General features: G+C 33.3%; 1 pseudogene; it reads right to left on the reverse strand.

Annotated features, from left to right (window-relative positions):
- Positions 1 to 18,969: 18,969 nt before the first annotated feature.
- On the reverse strand, positions 18,970 to 20,280 carry LOC148253034 (dehydration-responsive element-binding protein 3 pseudogene; annotated as a pseudogene).
- Between the last annotated feature and the right edge of the window lie 780 nt (positions 20,281 to 21,060).

Raw genomic sequence — 21,060 nt, forward strand, 5'->3', positions numbered from 1 at the left:
TTAATCCTCATTAAACGGCATAACAGGGAACGACAAATCTCCACTTGGAGAGAGATGAAGGTCATCATACAAATTAGGTTCATACCCTCTTATTATTATAGAGAAATGCATCAAAAATTGCAACACTAGACATAGGGATTTATGTCCATTGAGGACTATCATAAGGAGATTGAGATCACCATGATTAGGGCCAATATTGAAGAAGTTCCCGAAGTAACCATGGCAATATTCTTGGGAGGACTTAATAAGCAGATTGCCAACATTATGGAGTTACAACACTATATGGAGTTGGAATAAATAGTGCACATAGTCATGAAAATTGAGAGACAAGTTGGGTATAAAGGGAAGGGCACATCATATGCTACCCCTACCTATAGCTCAGAATGACCTAAGAAAAAAGAAAACAAGGGAACATACGAGAAAAAATAAGTCTACACCACCTGATACAAAAGGTAAGACACCTAACTCATCTCAAAGTATAGAACAATTAAATATTTTAAGTGTATCGGAATCAGGCATATCGCCTTTTAATGCCCAAATAAGAAAATCATATTACTGAGAGATGATGGCGGAGTTTATAATACCAATGATTGTGAGAGCGAAGACAACGATAGCATGCCATACTTGAGGATATTGAGGAAAGTGTTGAATATCTAGCCTAAGGGGAAGCCTTTTGTTATCAGAAGAGTTCTGAATATCCAAGTCAAGTTGGAGAAAGTAACTAGAGAGAGAATATCTTCAACACTCATTGTCTTATAAATAGAAAGGTATGTAGTCTCAATATATATGAGGGTAGCTACACAAATGTTACTAGTACTACCCTAGTTAATAAACTTGAGTTAACATGCATGCATCATCCTCACCCTTACAAGTTGCAGTGGTTGACTGATTGTAAAAAGATAAAGGTGATTAAACAAGTATTAGTTTCCTTCTCTATTGAGGGATACACTAATAAAGTACGTTGTGATGTTGTTTCCATGCATGCTAGTTATATCCTATTGGGAAGACCCTGATAGTCTGATAAGTGTGTAATTTACAATGGTTGTAGGAATTGTTATTTCTTTAACATGAATAATCAGAATTTTACGTTTGCACTACTATCATCTAAGGAGGTATTCAAAGATCAATAATAGCTCAAAAACTCCATAAAGTCCAGAGGAAATGAAAGATTAAGTAACATGAAGAGAAAATATTACATATAAAAAATTAGCGAAGGAGGCCCTCTTTGAAGAAAAAAATATTAACTCACCTAAAACCTTCTTTATTTAATAGTGATGTTTTGCAGGATATTTTTTTAAATAAAATAATATTGGTGAAATTCCTACATAAAAAGTGTATGATTCGAGAATGAATCATTTTAGAAGAGGGAAGGGATGATATGAGCATGGATATGGACTATAAAGAGAAGGCCACATCCAATGGAAGAAGAAGTTAAGCCTATTTCATCAAGGGCATTGTGGTATCTTCAACTCTATCCAAGCACAAGAGGGAAGTGGAAACAAAGAGGAGGGAATTGGCCACAAAAAAGACCTTATGGCCAACCCAAAATTTCCATATGTCTCCCCATTTATTTGACCATAATCTCTTTTAATTAAAGTGGAAGATTAAATCTATTTTAGTTAGAAAATTAGTCTTTAATTTTTAATCTATTCCTATATGTGTAATAAATACCCGGGCCTGAAAATCGGCACGGGGTAATTTTTCTATTAGATTAATTATCTAATAATTATATAAAAATAATTATTTAATTTATTTATTTTTTTATTGAATTTTTGAGAAAAAATTAATTAGGGACGAGATTGAAAACAAATTTGGAAAAAAATGGTGAAAATTTGAGTATAGTGGATGTTTTTGAAAGAAAAATTAGAAACACGGGTTCAAAGTGCACAAAAAAAAAATCAGCCACGTGGGATGGCCTAATCAGCAATCTCGACGAACAGGAGCACGTCCGTGTCAAAACACGCTGACGTCGGCGCCACGCGAGAGGCCACACGGATAATCCACATGACCAGCAATCTGATGGCTCAGGTTCAATACTGCGTGCGTGAACAGCTCAGATTTGTTCCTTTCCTAGGCGCGATCGGATAGACAAGATTAATTGTAAGGAATGGCCCAAATTCGCTCATGTAATTGGCCTAAAAAGGAAAAGATTAGAAATCCCTCCTCACTCTACGTCGAAGTGAATGGACGGTCTAGATCAACACAGGACGGGTATAAATACCTCGTGTCGCAGGGAAACCCAAACTCTAGATGTCAGCCCCCGCCAGAGAAGAAGAATCAGGTGCCAGAGAAAAAGATCGACTATCGACCGCCGTCGCACCAGAGCCACTGCCGACCGCCAAAAAGGGTAAAATTTCTCTCTATTCGCTCAGAATTCGATTTCAAGCCTCCCTGTGGACATATCAGAGCAAGAGGGATAATGGGTGAGTCAAAAACTACGGATAAAATCTGGTGGAGATGCCAAGGCCAAAACCCAAAAATTCCTCTGATGAGCCCCTTACTACTTCCATTTCATGCGATTCTTTAATCATTGTGCTCACCATCCTTTTTTGTGCAGGTTAGCCGAAGAAGGAACCCCAGCCGCGAAGGAGGACCGAGGGAGCCGCCGCACCCGGAGACTCTTCTACTAGTAGGTTTAACTTTTTTATGATTTTCTAGCCAACCGAGACCCCTTAACTTGTTTTTTCGCAGGGATACGTGTAAAACAGGCCAAAACAAGCCAAAACAGTCCAAAATTAGCTAGGCTAGGGCGAACCGCCACCGTGCCGGAACCCTAAGATTGGCCGAAAAGAGTTTTGGGACACCGATTTTGGATTTTTGGGGTATTTTTAAGTACTGACGAGTGTTTTAGATTCTATATAAAAAATTCAAGAAATTCGGGACCCATTAGGAGGCGTAGTAGACAGTGCAGCGTCTCAAAATACTAATCCAAGTAAAGATCCCTCACCCTATTCTCCGTTACGGTAAAATGAGTCTTAACGATGTATAATTTTGTATTTTTGTGAAAAGTTAGAAAATCCTAAAAATAATTACAAGTCACTAGTGGAGCCAGAATCGGATAGTTCACAATTGTTCTGATTTCTTGTTTATTTTCCTGTACTGTGCTACTTACTTGTTATTATAAAGTACATGTTCTTAGTTTATAGTTTTTATGGTCTTATTCGCTTCCGCATTTAAATTATAAATTCATTTCCTTTAAGCTTTCAAGCCTTTATAATTGGTATCAGAGCTGCGGTCCTCGGAACCATCCCTTATACAAAGACTTAAAAATACCAAATATAAACTATTGCTCAACCTTTCCTTGTGAAATGCATATATAAGGATACAAGGAGAGGAAGACCCCCACTAAACCGATCAGCCCGGGATGGTTTGTTTTGAGAGGATGTTGACGAATTTTTTGAGATATTGGAGAGACTCATCTCTGTTCAACAAGCCCGGGAGGAAGTGAGGGAGCTGTCTGGCCCTCCCCCGCTGCCATAATTTGAGTCACCCTTGCAGCACGAAAATTTAGAACCACCTCGATATAACCCTGCTCTGCCACCGTATCATCCAGCACTGCCACAACACAATTTAGTGTCTCTACTATATCATCCGGCACTGCCACAGGGCCACCCAGTCTCTCCACAGCATAATCCAGTCCCTTTTCCACGAGACTCAGTTCCACCCATGATGGACCCAGGCTACATTGAAAGGTACAAAAGACTAAACTCATTTGTCTTTGCAAGGGCATCCTCTTTTAAAGAAGTCGAGTATTGAGCAGCTGAGACAGAGAAGGTCTTCGTGACTCTTGGGGTGGTTCCCAAATAGAAAGTTGTACTTGCCATCTATATGCTTGTGGGAGAGGCAAGTCGCTGGTGGCAGCTCAAGCAGGCCACTCTGCCCGTTCCAGTCACTTGGGAATAGTTCCTAATAGCCTTCAATGCAAAATACCTCCCAGAACACCTCCGACATTTAAAGAAAATGGAGTTTACAAATCTAGTTCAAGGTGATATGACTGTGTCGGAGTATGTCTGAAGGTTCCTAAAGTTAGACCGGTATTCCCCTGAGAGCATGATGGATGAAGGCAGGAAGGCAAAGAAGTTCGAGTGGGGCCTCCGTCTTGAAATTAAACAACAATTGTATGTATTTGGGCTTAATATCTATTTAGCCGTTCTGGCTAAGATACAGCTAGTGAAGAGAAACTTTCCCATCTTTCCTCCAGCAGTGGGGAATCTCAGACTCCCAATTTTACACCACAGACCAACATCCACTGCACTGATTCAACAGAACAAGAGGCCTAAACCAGTGACTCAGGTTCCTCCTCAGACTTTGATAACATGACGCGGTAAGACTTGCTAGTACTATGGCAAGGATCATAGAGATTGACTCTGCTATTATCTCAACAATACCTGCTACATATGTGGGAGTGCCCAACACTATGCAAGAGAGTGCCCGTGAAATTAGAATCAGGCTAGACCTCTTATCTTGGACAGAGCTTACAACCTTACTTAGCAGAATGTTGAAGCTAATTCGGACGTGATCCATGGTATGTACACTATTTGTAATCACCTTGCACATGTTTTGATTAGTACTGGTGTTTCACATTCGTGTGTCGCACATGCTTTTACACAAAACTTGAATGTATCACTTGAAAGACTTGATTCTGTACTTTTTATGTATACTCTTAGAAGTAGCACACAATTAGAAGATGTTATATACAAAGCTTGTATCATAAATACAGCAGATAGGAAATTGAGTGAGGACTTGATAGAGATTGACACTGGAGACTTTGATGTAATCCTAAGAATGAACTGGTTAGTGGTGTACCACGCCACCGTAGATTATTTCCACAAGAAACTTGTATTCAACCCTCCTAACAAAGATTCATTTACAAGTTAATAAAAAATAAATAAATATTATTCCCTCATGATAATTTCTTTATTATATAGTGTTTTAACTCGGTTATCTTCTCTACATTAGGCAAACCTAATAAAAAGTTTGTATTCAAAAGATTCTAGTAGTCCGAGATCTTTTGGATGTTTTTTTGATGAACTACCCGGCCTACCAGTGGACGAAAACATTGAGTTCATCATAGATTTTCAGTTTGACACCCAACCTATCTCGGTTGTCCCTTACCGCAGGAGACAGGTTGAGATGGAGGAATTGAGAAAACATATCAATGAATTATAAAATAGTGGGTTCATTCGACATAGTGTATTTTCTTGGGATGCTGGAGTCACATTTGCAAGAAAAGATGATGCGTTAAGATTATATATTGACTACATGGGATTGAATAGGGTTACGATCAAGAACAACTACCCCTTCCCCAGAATTGATGACCTTTTTGACCAGTTACAAGGCGCCCAAGTCTTCTCTAAAATATATTTGCGTTCTATTTACCATCAAATGAAGATCAACACAGAGGATGTTCCCAATACAGCTTTCAGAACTAAGTATGGACATTATGAGTTCCTAATCATGTCATTTGACCCAGGTCTTGTAGGTTCTCAAGGACAATAAACTACATGCAAAATTGAGCAAGTGTGGGTTCTGCCTCGAGCATACTACCTTTTTAGGGTACATCATATCAAGGGATGGAGTATCAGTAAATCCTGAAAAAGTTGATGAAGTACTTGGTTAGGAGAAATTGACCTCGGTTAAAGAAATTCGTAACTTTCTGGGAATGGTAGGTTATTACCGCAGGTTTGTGAAAGGATTTTCTAGTATAGCCGCTCCTTTGACCAAACTCACAAAGAAGAATGTTTAGTTTGAATAGAATGAAGATTGCGAAAGGAGCTATACGAAGCTCAAGAAGCGGCTGACTACTACACCCATGTTGACTTTATCGAGTGGGACTGGTGGATATATAGTATATAGTGATATCTCCTACTTGGGGTTGGGTTGTGTACTGATGCAGTATGGCAAGGTCAAAGCCTATAGTTCTAGGCAATTGAAAGGTCATGAGAAAAATTACCCCACCCATGACGTAGAACTTACCGCCATCATCTACGTCTTGAAGATCTGGCGTTATTACCTGTATGGGAGACTTTTGACATTTATACTGACCATAAGAGCTTGAAGCACATATTTACTCAGAAAGATCTCAACATGCATCAGAAGTGTTGGATAGAGCTCCTCAAGGACTACGATTGCAATATTCCCGAGTAAGAGTAATGTGGTAGCCGACGCGCTCAGCAAAAAAAGTGCAAGTATGTTAACTCACCTAATAGTTTCTAAATGCAAGGTAATAGGGGCTGCACAACATATATGACTTCAGGATTTGAAGAGAGTTACATGTTTGGCCCACCTGACTGTTCAACCCGGATTGACCTAGAGAATAAAAGAAGCCCAACCAACCAATTCCACCATAGCAACTCTCAAAAACGATGCAAAATAGGGAGTAAATCTAGAATTTTAAGTCTCTGTCAATGGGTTGCTCAGGTTTTAAGACATGGTGTTTGTTCCAGATGATAGTGAACTAAAGAGTGATATCATGAAAGAAGTTCACAGCTCAAAATTCGTCATACATCCCGAAAGTACTAAAATATATCAAGGTATAGGACTCCAGTTTTGGTGGAGTGGGATGAAGAAAGAGATAGTCGACTTTGTCTCCAAGTGTCTGGTATATCAACAGATTAAGGCAAAGCATCAACGCCCAGGCAAGCTACTTCAGTCATTACCAATCCTGGAGTGGAAGTTGAAACATATCATAATGAATTTTGTAACTGGGTTGCCTAATGTCTGCTTAAGACATAATACTATATGGGTAATTTTTGACCAGCTCTATGGAGTTCCATTGACAATGGCATCCAACAGAGACTCCAGGTTCACCTCTCAGTTTTGGTCTAGTTTTCAACAAGCCATGGGAACGAAACTGTTCTTTATTATTGCATTCTACCCACAAATCGATGGACAATCAGAGAGAATGATCCGCACACTAGAAACTATGCTCTAAGCTTAGGTTCTCTTCTAGGGCCATTGGGACGATCACTTACCTTTGATAGAGTTTTCCTATAATAACAGCTACCAAACAAGTATCAGTATGGCCCTGTACGAGGAATTGTTTGGCCACCCCTGCAAGCAGTCAATCTGTTGGGAAGAGGTAGGTGATAGAAAGTTGTTCGGCCCAGATCTTGTACAAAATACTACAGCCAAGATAGTTAAAATTAGAAAAAATATCCAAACAGCTCAGAGTATGCAGAAGAGTTATGCAGCACCCAGAGGAGGGATTTGGAATTTTAAAAAAATGATCGAGTATTTCTTAAAGTCACCCTTTTTAAGAAGATCAGTAGGTTTAGCAAGAGGGAAAAATTAAATTCCCAGTTCATCGAAAAATTTGAGATCTTAGACAGGATTGGTATGACCGCCTACAGACTGGCACTACCTCCAAAGCTACCCAAGGTTCATAATGTGTTCCACATATTCATGCCATGCAAGTACAACCCGGTCACCTTACACATCCTGTCCCACGAGCCCCTTTCACTCCAAGAAGATTTATCCTGTGAGGAGATTCTGGTAGGCATTCTAGACCGGAAGAGTAAAGTACTTCGCGACCGAGAAATTTCCTTCGTCAAGTTCCTATGGCAGAACCATACGTAGGAAGAGGCCACTTGGGAGCTGGAATCAAGTTTCAGAGCGCAATACCCCCGACTGTTCGACTGAGTGAGAGAGTGACTAATTTAAGGGACCAAATTTTCTTAAAGGGGGAGAGTTATAACACCTGGGCTCAAAAATCAGCCCGGGATAATTTTCCTATTAGATTAATTATCTAATAATTATATAAAAATAATTATTTTATTTATTTTATTTTTTTAATTGTATTTTTGAGAAAAAATGAATTAGGGACGAGATTGAAAATAATTTTAGCCAAAATGGGTAAAAATTTGAGTTCGGAAAGTATTTTTGAAAGAAAAATTAGAAACAGGGAGTCAAAGTGCAAAAAAAGAAAATTCAGCCACGTGGGATGGTACAGTCAGTAGCCTCGACGAATCAGAGCACGCCGCATGTCAAAACGTGCTGACATCAATGCCACGCAGGAGGCCAAGTAGGCGATCCACCTGCCCAGTGATCCGACATCCCAGGTTCGATCCCGTGCGCGTGAATGGCTCAAATTCGTTTCTTTTTTAGGCACGATCGGATGAATGAGATCAATTGTAGTGAACCGCTCAGATTTGCCCACGCAATCGGCCTAAACAGAAAAAGATCAGACATCTCTCCTCGCTCCACGTCAACGCGAATGGACAGTCCAGATCGATGCGAGATGCATATAAATACCTTGCATTGTAGGGAATCTAAACCTTAACTGCCAACCTCCACCGGAGAATAAGAACCAAGTGATGGAGAAGAAGGCCGACCGCCAACCATCCCCATACTGGAGCCACCACCGACCACCAAAAAAGGTAAACTTTTTCCCTACTCGCTCGAAATTTAATTCTAAGCCTCCCTGTGGCCATATCGGAGCAAGAAGGACGACGAGTGATTTAAAAACTACGGGTAAAGCCTGACAAAGCTACCGTGGCCAAAACCCAAAAATTCCTCCAATGAGCCCATTCTCGCTTCCCGTTTCACGTGATTTTCTGATCATTGTATTCACCGTTCTTTTCTGTGCAGATTAGCATAAGAAGGAACCCCAGCAGCAAAGGAGGACCAACAAAGCCACCACATCCGGAGACTCCCTACCGGTAGGTTTGGTTTTCTGTGATTTTTTGGTCAATCGAGGCCCCTTAACGTGTTATTCCACAAGGATACATGTAAAATTAGCCAAACTCGGCTAAAATTAGTCAAAACTAGCTAGGTCGGGGCGAACTTCCACCGTCGATGGCAGAGTTGGTGTCGAAGCACGACGATGACGCCGTGCTGGAACCCCAAAATTGCCCGTAAAGAGTTTTAGACACCGATTTTAGATTTTTGAGATATTTTTAGGTACGTGACGAGTGTTTTGGATTTCACAGAAAAAATTCAGGAAACTCGAGACCCATTAAGAGGTGCAGTAAATAGCGGACGTCTTGAAACACCGATCTGGGTAAGAATCCCTCATCCTATTCCCTGTTATGGTAAAATGAGACTTAACGATGTATAATTTTGTATTTTTGTTAAAATTTAAAAAATTTTAAAAATAATTATAAGTTACTAGTAGAGACGGAACCAGTTAGTTCACAATTGTTCTAATTTCTTGTTTATTTTTTTGTACTGTCCTACTTGCTTGTTATCATATTGTGCATGTTCTTAATTTATAATTTCTTTGGTCTTATCAATTTATCTAGTTTATTCGGTTATCTAGTTACTCGATCCCTTATTATGATTAATTATATCGTTTGCATAAATGTCATCTAATTGATCTGTAAATATAATATGAGATATTAGTATGCAGTTGTTGGTTGTTTTGTTGATGGAAATTTTTATGTGAAAGATTTACTAAGTACCTAGAGAAATGACGGACAGGCCTAGTACATAAAAAATCCTACTGTGAATGTTACCTCAGTCGAACGGGGTTAGAAAGTTCCTTACTGGAAAGATTCGAGAGATATGGTTCACCCTCATACCGGACAAGATATCAAGGCGATAGAATGTTTAGCACCCATTACCGAACAATGTATGGGGAACGACCAATTAATTATTAAAATTAGATATTGGGTTCATGAGTAGGGGGACATCCCTATAGACTCCCAAAGGTACCAATAAGCAAGTAAGAGAGGAAAATTGTCGTTTCTTATTCTCTTGTGCGTGAAAATGAAAAGTTGTATGGATATGGGTCTTTATAAGTTATTTTTTAGAAAACTCATAACGGTAAGTATCAAACAAACATTTTTAAGTTAAATATATTTAATTAAAGCAAAGGCTCCATTAGTTGTTTTTCTTATTTTTATCAATCTTCAGTTTTCTGTATCAGTGAGTAGTGTGATATTCTTATTGGACTAGTGTAGCTCATCTTTTTATTAACTATTTCAGATCAAGAGGATTAAGATCCAGATCCCGATCAGCAAGAAGGCTATGAGTAATTTACCTCCCGAACCCCTTCAAGAGCTAGTGGAGGTTAACCCTAGAATATTTATTTATTTATTTTAAGTCATTTATTTGCTTCTTTTTTACGAGCCATTGTAGTAGAGATATTCCCGTAGCCCTATTGGGTATTCTGATTTACTGTGTAAGGAATGTAAACCCTAATATATTATTCGCTTCCGCATTGAAATTATAAATTCATTTTCTTTAAGGTTCCGGGCCTTTACAATATGTCTCTCCCTTAATTTGGCTACAATTCCTTTCAATTAAAGGGAAATACTAAATTTATCTTAGTTAGGAAATTAGACTTTAATTTTTGATTTATTTCTTATGTAATTATAAATTAAAATTAAGAGATTTTTTTTCTCTTTTTATTTACATAGTTTAACCTATAAATAGGTTACCAAGTCTTCATTGTAAGATATTCAAAAATTACTTCAATAATATTAAGAGTGTTTCTTTTCAAGAGATGTTCTTCTACCATCTTGTTGAGTAAGGAGTTATCAAGGTACGACCTTGTGGTATTTTTTTATTCTATTTCTTTCATTTTCAGTGACTTTAGTTCCTATCATTCTTGATAGCGGGTTAGGTAATGGGAGTTTCTATAGGATCAATTCTTTTGATGCATTTAAATAGAATTGTGTGAGTTTTTTATCACGCTGGTTGGTTTTAGGTTCCGCATCACAATGAATAATAGAAATCTTTAGAAATATCTCAACGATATCATTTCGATGAGTTCAAAATTACAAAATTTTAAAAACTTATAAAGAGTTATGTAAGTTTAAAGCATTGATGAGTAAAATTCAATTTGAGAATAAGTTGATATATTTTTATGCAATAAAGAATTCTTAAGAATTCCTAATCTCAACTATTTTTGTATGATAAACAATTTTATGTTAAGATGAAACAAACATTTTAACTAGAAATCCAATTTTTTTTTTTTTTTAAGAAAAGAAAACATTGCAAAAATCTAGTTATGAAAAATTTTAAAGGAAAACAAAGTATGTCCTAACAAGTTGTGCTAGAAGAGAAGTGGCATATAACACTATAGGAGATGCTAGTGCATGTGGTTGTACACCATCTTTTTTAATCTATTCTAAATCTATCTTTTCTTAAATGACATTGGATTTCATTTATGATTTCTTGGTATTTTAAAACAATTCTTGAAATTACTAAAAAACGAATAGTATTTATTTGCAAAAAATTATAAATATATAAAAGTAAGATATTTTAGATTCAAATAATTTTATAAATTTTGCTTAGATGTGAAAATATTTATTAGACTATGATAAAAAAAAAATAGTAGATATATGGAATGAATCTAATATTTATTTTAAAATTTTTTCGTTCATGTTGTTTAATTGAACTCAGTTTAAAAATTTATAAATAAATAAAAAAAAAACCATAGACGATATAAATTGTGATTAAAGACACAAAAAAAAAAAGATTTCAAGATTTTTGTCTTAAGTAAGTTATGTGCGCCTTGTTAAGTTATATATTTATGTATATGCTCTTTCTTTTATGATTTTATTTTGTGGTGTTCAATTAATAAGTATATGTTTTTGTTTACAATAACAATAAATATATTATTTTTGTCATTTTCTCTTTAAAAAAAAAATTAGATTCTCTTTTAATTTTATCTTATAGACATAGATAAAATTACATTTGATTTGATTTAATTTAATTTTTTTTTTTAAAAAAAAAAATGAAGGTTTGTAGTTCACATTAGCTGACATATATTTATAATTTTCAATAACTTTGCTTGTAATACTAAATTTTTTAAAAAAAAAAAATTAAAAATTAAAAATTCAAAGGGGTCATAATTGTAATTAAGTGCGCGATGTACATGAACAAAATTAGGTGCATAATCAATGGTATTAGTAAGAAAAGAATGTAACTTGTATATTTATAATTTCACAATTACTTCAAAATTGAAGTTACCAAAACAGAAATTTTCAATAATTAACTAAAAGACTGGATCGTATTATATATTTGGAGACACAAAATTAGTGAATGCACACGTGAAAATTTCTGTTTCACAATATTAGAAAAATAAATTTGTCATAAAATAACGAGACCAGTTTGATAACGTGCACGTGGCCATGGAATCTCGAGAACACGTTGACTTGTGGGGCACTCGTGAATTACAATGAAATTTATTTTCATAAAATCCTACGTACAAAATAATGTGATTATTAATAATTAATGAGAAATAAGAGTATTGACTGATGTTGACGACTTGTAAATCAACGATGATGATTTAATCACATTGACATATTGGGAAGTAATTAGTAATTAATATTTTTTATTTTTTATTGGGCGGGTATCTTATTATTATAATTAAATAATTGAACTGTAATTAATTACATGATTAGGAGTAAGGAGAGGGATGTAATTTAACATTAGTCTGATTCCAATTTAATAAAATTATGGTCATTATTAAGTAATTAACTAGTTAATGTCAAACCCTGTTTTTTTTTTTTTTTCTCATTTTGTTGGGACATTGGGCTTGTAAAAGATGTTGTAGGTGATAATTATTTTTATTAATTTTAAGTCTACGTATGGATAGAGTAGGTGAATTACAATTCTTTGAAAAAATATCCAATATAAGAAAGAACTGATTTCAAAGCTTTAATTTGTATTAATTAAATGGGTTAAAAATTAATTAAAATTTAAACTAGGTCAAATTTATATAGTAATAATAATTACAAAATATGTACTGAGTTGGGTAACATGGTTTGGTTAAATTCAGTATACAATACAAGAGGGAAGAATCCCAATCAAATTCCATGTGGGTCAAGCTCCGATAGTGATTATATATATATATATATATATACACACACACACACACACACACATCAAATGGGATATTGAAAAAACAAAAGAGAAATTAAAAATTAAAAATTAAAAATTCTCCAATTCTTTTGTGAAAGACTTCATTAACCTAAATAAAAAAAAAATCCCAATTTCCAACTAAATATTTTAATTTATTAAATTAAAATATCTTAGTAAGAAGACAAAATATGATAAAAGCAAGGGATGGGGTCCTTCTGTTTATTTTTTTCTAATTGAGGTCGCATCTTTACGTATCTGAATGGAAGATCTATTATATATGTGTGTGTGTGTATATATATATATATATATATATATTTACACTGAAAACAAAAGTAGAGAAAGAAATAAAGATAAAAGAAATCTAGAAGCTGATAATTATTATTTTTTTAAAAATGTGTAGTAAAAAGTAGATTCAGATTATAATTGCTTAAATGAATATTGCATTTATTTGTCTTCTTACTTTTTCTTTTCTGAAACTACTTTCCCTCCTCAAGACAAAATTGAAGACAATTGAAATTATCACTAAAGATTACATTAATATATATATATATGTGTGCTTAATATTCTAAAAATGTGATATAAAAATTTAATTATTGAAATTATTGTTTAAAATTAATGAAATAAATGTATTTAGAGCAGAAAATATCAAATTCTCATGTTCAAGACCTTTTTCTTTTTCTTCTTCTTCTTCTTCTTCTTCTTCTTCTTCTTCTTCTTCTTCTTCTTCTTCTTCTTCTTCTGTTTTAGTAACGACTTAATATACTTTTATTCATATCATATTATTACTAACAATCACTCTTGTTTTTTTTTATTTATTTATTTAAAAAAAATAGTTTTATCATCTTTGAAGGAAAACAATAAATAAGAAGGAATCTTTTGCTTTAATTTGTTTATGAGCATGACGTATGACCATATTGAATAGGTTCTTTTACGGTTGAATTCCAACTGGTTTTTCAAAACCCAAACTCAACTTAAATTCTTTACCTTGAAACCCTTTTGAACCTATGACGATTAAATAGTTCCCAACCATTTCTACTCCATCTAATTTCTTGAAAAATATGAATTGATATGATGCGATCTTAAAAGATCTATTCCTCATTTCTCTTAATCTAATGCTCCACACGCATATTAATTACAGTCTCATTTTCTCAAGTTCGTCCATACACACTGACTACAACATCATTATGTTACTAAATTTGAAGCAAATATGGAACCAAAGTTAAAAGCTAAAACTGGTCAAATCGAAGTAGATGTAAAAGTGTAGGGAAGCAATTTGTTGACAACAAAAGTTGATGAAGCAAATGTAAATACACAATTGATGAAGTTATGAGAAGCAATGCAAGTTGAAGCATATGAGACACGTTTATGAATGAGGATAGTGGCATGACTAATGGAGGATATTTGAGTGAAAGAATGAGATTGTGGATGTGAAAATAATAAAGAATGTAATTGAGATTACAAGAGATTGTAAAAAGAGTTGTAAAGCTGAAAGGTTGATCCTAAATATATTAAAAAAAACCAAAAAATATATTTTAATTAAATTAAAAAATGTATTGGTAGAGACAGATTGAGTCAATTATGTCTTTGGGTTTTCAAACATGAATTCAACCCAACTTAATGATATATGTTTATACTTGATCCAACTAAAATACAAGACAAATAGAATGATTCAACTTTATTAGGTTGTAGGTTATCTATCATCCTTAGAAATAATTGTGCTTTTGTAGAGTTAGTTTCAAGATGTATCTCAAATATTTCTTATTTTATTAATAGTTACCTAAATTATTATTATTATTATTTTTTTACTACGAAAGAGATTTTGACAAGGAAACTCTCTTTCTTTTTATTTGTTTGTGTTATATAAATTGATTCAAAGAGGAAAAGATAGTAGCTCAATACATAACTTTAAGATAATGATAATTCTCCGTAAATCAGTCAACTTGTATTCATTAATGATGATATTATCTTTGGTAGAGTTATCGAGGCTGAACTAATGGTGTTGAAGGCATATTAGAGCTTTGAGTACAAACATCAAGCCAAATTATCAATTATGATAAATCAACAATCAATTTTAATAAACATTCATATACATATGGATGTAGTTGCACTTTTAAAGAATTGTGGGAAGGGAGTTCAAAATCACATTAGACAGCTAGACATGCTAATTGTTTAGGAAAGATAAAAAAATTTCTATAATAAAATCTTTTTAAAAGTAAAGAACTAGTATAAAAATACTTTCGAATTATTTTATCCTATTTTATTATTTTTTTTTTTGTTATTCTAAAAGATATTTTTGAAAATATCAAAAATATAATTGCTTGGATATGACGGGGTTCTAGGAGAACAAAAAGAAAATACATTGGTGAAAATACGAAAGTTTATATTACAACAATGAGAAGGTAAGGATTAGACTTTCAAGGTTTATATCGTCTTTTGATTATGCTTTTTTTTTTTTAAATTTAGAAATCAAGTGTTTTTTATATTAGAAATATGTCATTCAATATCATGTGTGATCTAAAGACTAAATAATTGTTTAGAAATTTTATCTTGTAAACCTAGTTGACTTACAAAAGTAAATTGATTGAAATAGAGCCCCTCATTAAAGGTTTGACAATGAGAATTCGAGATCAGCAATGTATATCCATTTGACACAATAACTCGTTACCAAAATAACATTGTTTCGATATGTGGTCTCCTTCAAAATTTTATAAATCTTTTTGAACTACAAACTACACGATTATAAGTTGATTTGATATCATTCAAAATATACGAGTTACCTTGTAAAATCATATTATCCTTGGCGATAGCAATTAAAACAAAAATACATTTGTACCTTATGAACATAATTGAGGGCGTATTTTTATTCATTTTAACTAATGTTTCATTCATTCAAAAATAATTAGTGTTAAGTTTTCTTTTCATTTTTTTTTTTTTAAAATTACTTGTTGAAAAATTGTATAGAATATATAAATATTAAGAGACCTTGATTTAAATCGAGGTGAAGTTTCTAGGCTAGGAAAAATTGGACTGATCATATTCTTTTGAACATAATGTAGTAAAGAAGCAAACAAAAAATTATAAGCCCACGCTGCCACTTGGGAGTATATCAATATTTATATATTTTTAAAAAAAAATTTAAAAAAAAAAAAAAAATTATTGAATGTCTGATGATTAGAACTATCAGTCGTCTGCTGCTCCCACCATTTACTGTTTTCGACATGTACAATTTTGGGGGTGTATATAATAATTACATAACCAATAAATAATACCCAAAAACCACTTAATATTTTAATCACGCCCAAAATTTTAGATTCAAATACCAAATAAATAATGTATTATAGAAATATATTACATAGTAGATTAAGGGCTGAAAAGAACTTTTATTAGAATAAATTCGTTAGATCAATGTAATTATCAACATTGGTTTTCATATTTAAATTTTGGTTCAAAAATAATGTGGCTTAATAATAATTAAAAGATTTACCTACTTTAATTTATTAAGTCAATTTCTTAATAAATAAATAATTAATTGTGATTTTTCTTAATCAATTTCTTTGAGATTAAAGCTCAAAGAATTAATCAATTTAATGAATTAACTAGTAGCTCCCTTTTTATTAAATAATATGAAATAATTTACATTATTCGATAATATTTTATATTTAAATTCTCTTAATCTGACTCGCACAAATCAAATTCGATATACTTCTTTTGTTAAAAATTAATTCTATATCGGATCGAGTTATCAGAAAAAAAATAAATAAATAAACAATTCAATATAGATTCAAGTTTCACCTTTCAAAGTTTGTCCGGATTTAATTCATTATGTATACATAATTTTTTTATTCCTAAAGAAATTGATCCCCATCTTAACTTCCGAAAAGATTTAAATTAAGTTTTCATACATATTCGAATTTAGTTAAAACCTTTCTGAACTCTATTATTCCTATATCTTTATTTGATCAGACATTATGTAAAGGTTCGGAACCTTAAATAAAATAAATTTGTATTTTTAAATGCGGAAACGAATAATAATTTTAGAAAATCCTATCGTGAACGTTATCTCAACCGGACAGAGCTGAGAATGCCCATATCGAAAGAATTTTGAGAGATACAGTTCACCTTCATACCAGATGGGGTATCGAGATGATGGTATTTTTGGGTGTCCATTACCGGAATGGGTATGGGGACGGGTGGGTTAATTGTCAATTTTGATACTGGGTCCACGAGTAGAGAGATATCCTTATGGACTCCGAGGGGTCCTAGTAAATAGGTTAAAAAGGAAGGACTGCTGATTCTAGGCATGAAATTGAAATGTTATTTAGTTAATTGCTTTCATAAGTTAGTTTTGGAAAAAAAAAAAAATCGTAACGGTAAGTATCGAATAAAAAATTTTAAAGTTAAATATATTTACTTAAAGTAAGGGGCTCTACTAGTTATTTTCTGACTTTTACTAACATTTAGTTTTCTGTATTATTGATTAGTGTGATATTTTTATTAGATTAGTGTAGCTCATCATTTTATTAATCATTTTAGATCAAAACGACTAAGATTCAGATTCCGATCAGTAAGAAAGTTATGAGTAGTTCACTTCCTGAACTTCTTTCAAGTGGTAGTGAAATTTAATACCTAAGATATGTATTTATCTATTTTTAATAACTACTTGTCTTTTTATTAATAAGTGTAAAAGAGATATTTCCGTAATCTTATTGAACATTTCAATTTACTGTGTAAAAAATATAAATCTTAATATTATTATTCGTTTTTGTATTTAAAGATATAAATTTATTAACTTTAAAAGTTATGAGTCTTTAGGTATTATTAAATTCTCTCTCTCTCTCTCTCTATATATATATATATATATATATATATATATAACATGTATTATGCATGGGTTCATGCGCGGACAAACAATGGTTTGGGTGTCACCGACTGATTACTTCAGCTGGATTTAGCAAGTTGAGAGATCATAGATCCGTTGACTTTGCCCTCAAATTTCAACATACTCGTAATTTTCATTTTACCATTTATTACTCCATTTACTTTGACGGCGAGCTGTAAATTTACCACAACAAAAAGATAAAATTATAAATCAAAATAAACAACCACTAGACATCATTTGAGGGCAATGGTTATTTTCTTAATCTCCACGTGATGTATATATATTATTTATAACATCATTTTCAAATATTTGTATTATAGTTAAAAGTTCGAAAATTACAAGATTAAATTTATTGATTTTATATTTATCTCACACATGATACACGACATGCACATAATTTATTAGAAAAAAGAGAGTGTATTGGGTATTAAAATATTATAATTAGTTTTTGAGGAATGAGAAGAGAAAATAATTTCCACGAGTAATTAAATTAAAATTAGTTAAAGTGGGTAGTAGTGATTAGTTGTGTTTTTTAACTTTTATTTTTAAATATAAAAAAAAAAATTGTAAAAATGAATTATTAATTAAAAAAAAATAGAAAATTTTAATGAAAATTATAAAAAAAAAAGAAAGATTTATGGATGACAGGTGTCACACATGTGAGGACAGGAGGGTTAGCTGCATATTACGGTTGTTGGAATGACTCTGTCACTACTATTACTGTTACTACTCAGTATTAAGCAATTATATATATATATATATATTTCTTAAATAAATTATTACAATTTGTTTTTTCTTTTTTTTTTTTACAGAATATTTTCTGTATTAATCAATTATTTCTTATCAAATAAAGTCATGATTAATAAATTAAAAAAAAAAAACATTCTATTTAAATACCACACTTTGTATTTCTCTTTTATTACTTAACATCCAACTAATTTGAAGCTAATTTTTATAAAATTGAAAAAGAAATTAACAAGGTTGGGTGAATGTTCAAAGTTGTTTAATACAAAGATATGACCTCAATGAGAATAAAAATCCAAACCACTTAAAACTGTCTCCTCCTCTTCTCAAAAGCAAAACCAAATCCGCCATATATACAAATTTAGACTTGAGTAAAAAGAGATCATTCACTTTAATTATTGAAAAAAGTAAGACCATTTTGACTCATATAAATTAAAATCATTCAACCCAGAAGAGGAAACAAAGTGTTGCAGAGAACCCACCTCCGAAAAATTAAAAATAAAAAAAGTAGGAAAGTTGAATAAACATCTTGGTGAGGAAGAAAGGTATTTTATAATTAAGCCCTTGGAACAAAACTTAGAAAAGGGCTCACCATGTGAATTATCCTTAAAAGAGTTTGGGAAACTAAACAAAACCCGAACAAAATCCAAAATTGGAAACCAAACAAAATTTAAAGAAAAAAAATACTAGTAGCAGTAGTATTACACACCAATGGTCTTATTTTCTTTTCCTCTTCTTTTTTTTTTTTTGTTTTTTTGTTTGTATTAATATTCCCACAATAAAGTCTCTTGCATTGATAGATCATCGCCAAAATACCCACAGTCTTCTTTGTAATCATAACAGTAATCCCATGGCAGAGTGGGATACACCCATCCTTCCACTGATTCCATCAACACAAAATCCTTTCCCAACTCAGCCGACTCGTAACTCGTTCCAAGACTCGGTAGCTCCACTATCTCGCTCAGTTCTTCCGAAGTCGACACGTCCTGATCATTCCCCCCAGCCAACGAAACCGATGACAATGATGACGATGACGACGACCGTGAAGTCGACGGTGAAGATTCCGACTGGGTGGTCGTCGCCGTGCTGCTCAGGAACTCCATCGAAGCGGCTTTCGCCGCGGCTGCTTGTACGTCTCGAGGCGAGTTGGAGCTTGGTCTGGGTAACGACCCGGCGAGTTCCGGGAAGTTGAGGATTGCTGAGTTTCCCTTGATGCTCAAAGCGGCCACGTCGTGTGCACGCGCCGCCATTTCCGGAGTGGAGAAAGTTCCTAGCCAGATCCGGTTCTTCTTTCTAGGTTCCCGGATTTCGGATACCCATTTTCCCCATGATCGCATTCGGACCCCTCTGTACACCGGATGCTTGCTGCTGTCTCTTGGCCTCTTCTTGGTGACTTCTTTAATGTCTGGTTGAGGTTGGTTACTGGTGAGGGAATCTAATTGCTTATTTACTGGTGGGGGTTGAGAAGAAGAACCGGTTGAAGAGGGAGAAGAAGGGGAAGAAGAAGAAGAATTAGTGGTAGACTCAGTCTCCCAGTTTGGTGAGTCAGCCATTAATGGCACTAGTGTAGAGTGGTGAGTTAATGTTAAAAGAAAGAAGGAAGGATGTGTGATCTTGGTTTGATATGTATGTATAGATGTATAATATAAAACGAAGTGAAGACTGATTATTAATATATATATATACACACACACATACACAGAGGAGGAGGGATGAAGGGTTGTTTTCAGTTTGTACAAGAGGGAGAATGATGAGAAAAAGGACTGGGTTTTAGTAGGAGGAAGGATGAGAAGAAGGAGAAGAAGGAAGGAAAGTGAGGGAGAATCCTACAAACAACAAACAAAAAAAGAAAGGAAACGTGCACCTTATAACACGACCGACCTTGTCTTTTTAACCCATCACTGCCGTCTTACTCTTCACAAATTACCCTATCTATACATATACATATACATATATATATATATATGTATTGTATATTTTACTCTCATATATAAATCAAAACTAAATAAAATATTATTAGTTATAAGTTTGACTCATTAATTTTTCCTAATACTAATACATACATATACATGTATTACTATTTATTTTAATTGCTGAAACCCATTTGAGGATCCTACATTTTAAGTATAATTACTATAATGGGTTCCAAGATTTTATAATGTTAACGACCCATCGCTTCTTTTTATTTGCAGGAATTGATTATAATATATATTCTCAAGAATTCCTCTTCTCGCAGCTTCATATCTTTATTGTTATTATTATTATATAATAAATATATGCACAAAAATAAAGAAAAAATCTTACTTCTCCAACACACCATAAATATATTTACTCTAAATCCATATGTAAAGAGGGGTTAAAAAAAAAAAGTGTGAGATGCATGATTTGACAGATACTGCAATTAATTAGAAATATTTTATTTTATTAATAGCTTTTTTAATTTAATAGTTAAAGAAGGAGAAGAAGAAGAAGAAGAAGAAGAAGAAGAAGAAGAAGGGCAAAGCATGTAGAAGAGTAGAGCCAACTCAGAAGTAAGAAAGGAAGGAAGTGATGAGAGTTTACATCTTCCCCACCAGTGTGTGCCGCCATTAATAAAACTCTGTTCTTCTTCAGTACCAGCTACT

The sequence above is a fragment of the Carica papaya genome, chromosome 7 (assembly GCF_054855325.1).
Source record: "Carica papaya isolate Zhongbai chromosome 7, ASM5485532v1, whole genome shotgun sequence".
NCBI lineage: Eukaryota > Viridiplantae > Streptophyta > Magnoliopsida > Brassicales > Caricaceae > Carica > Carica papaya.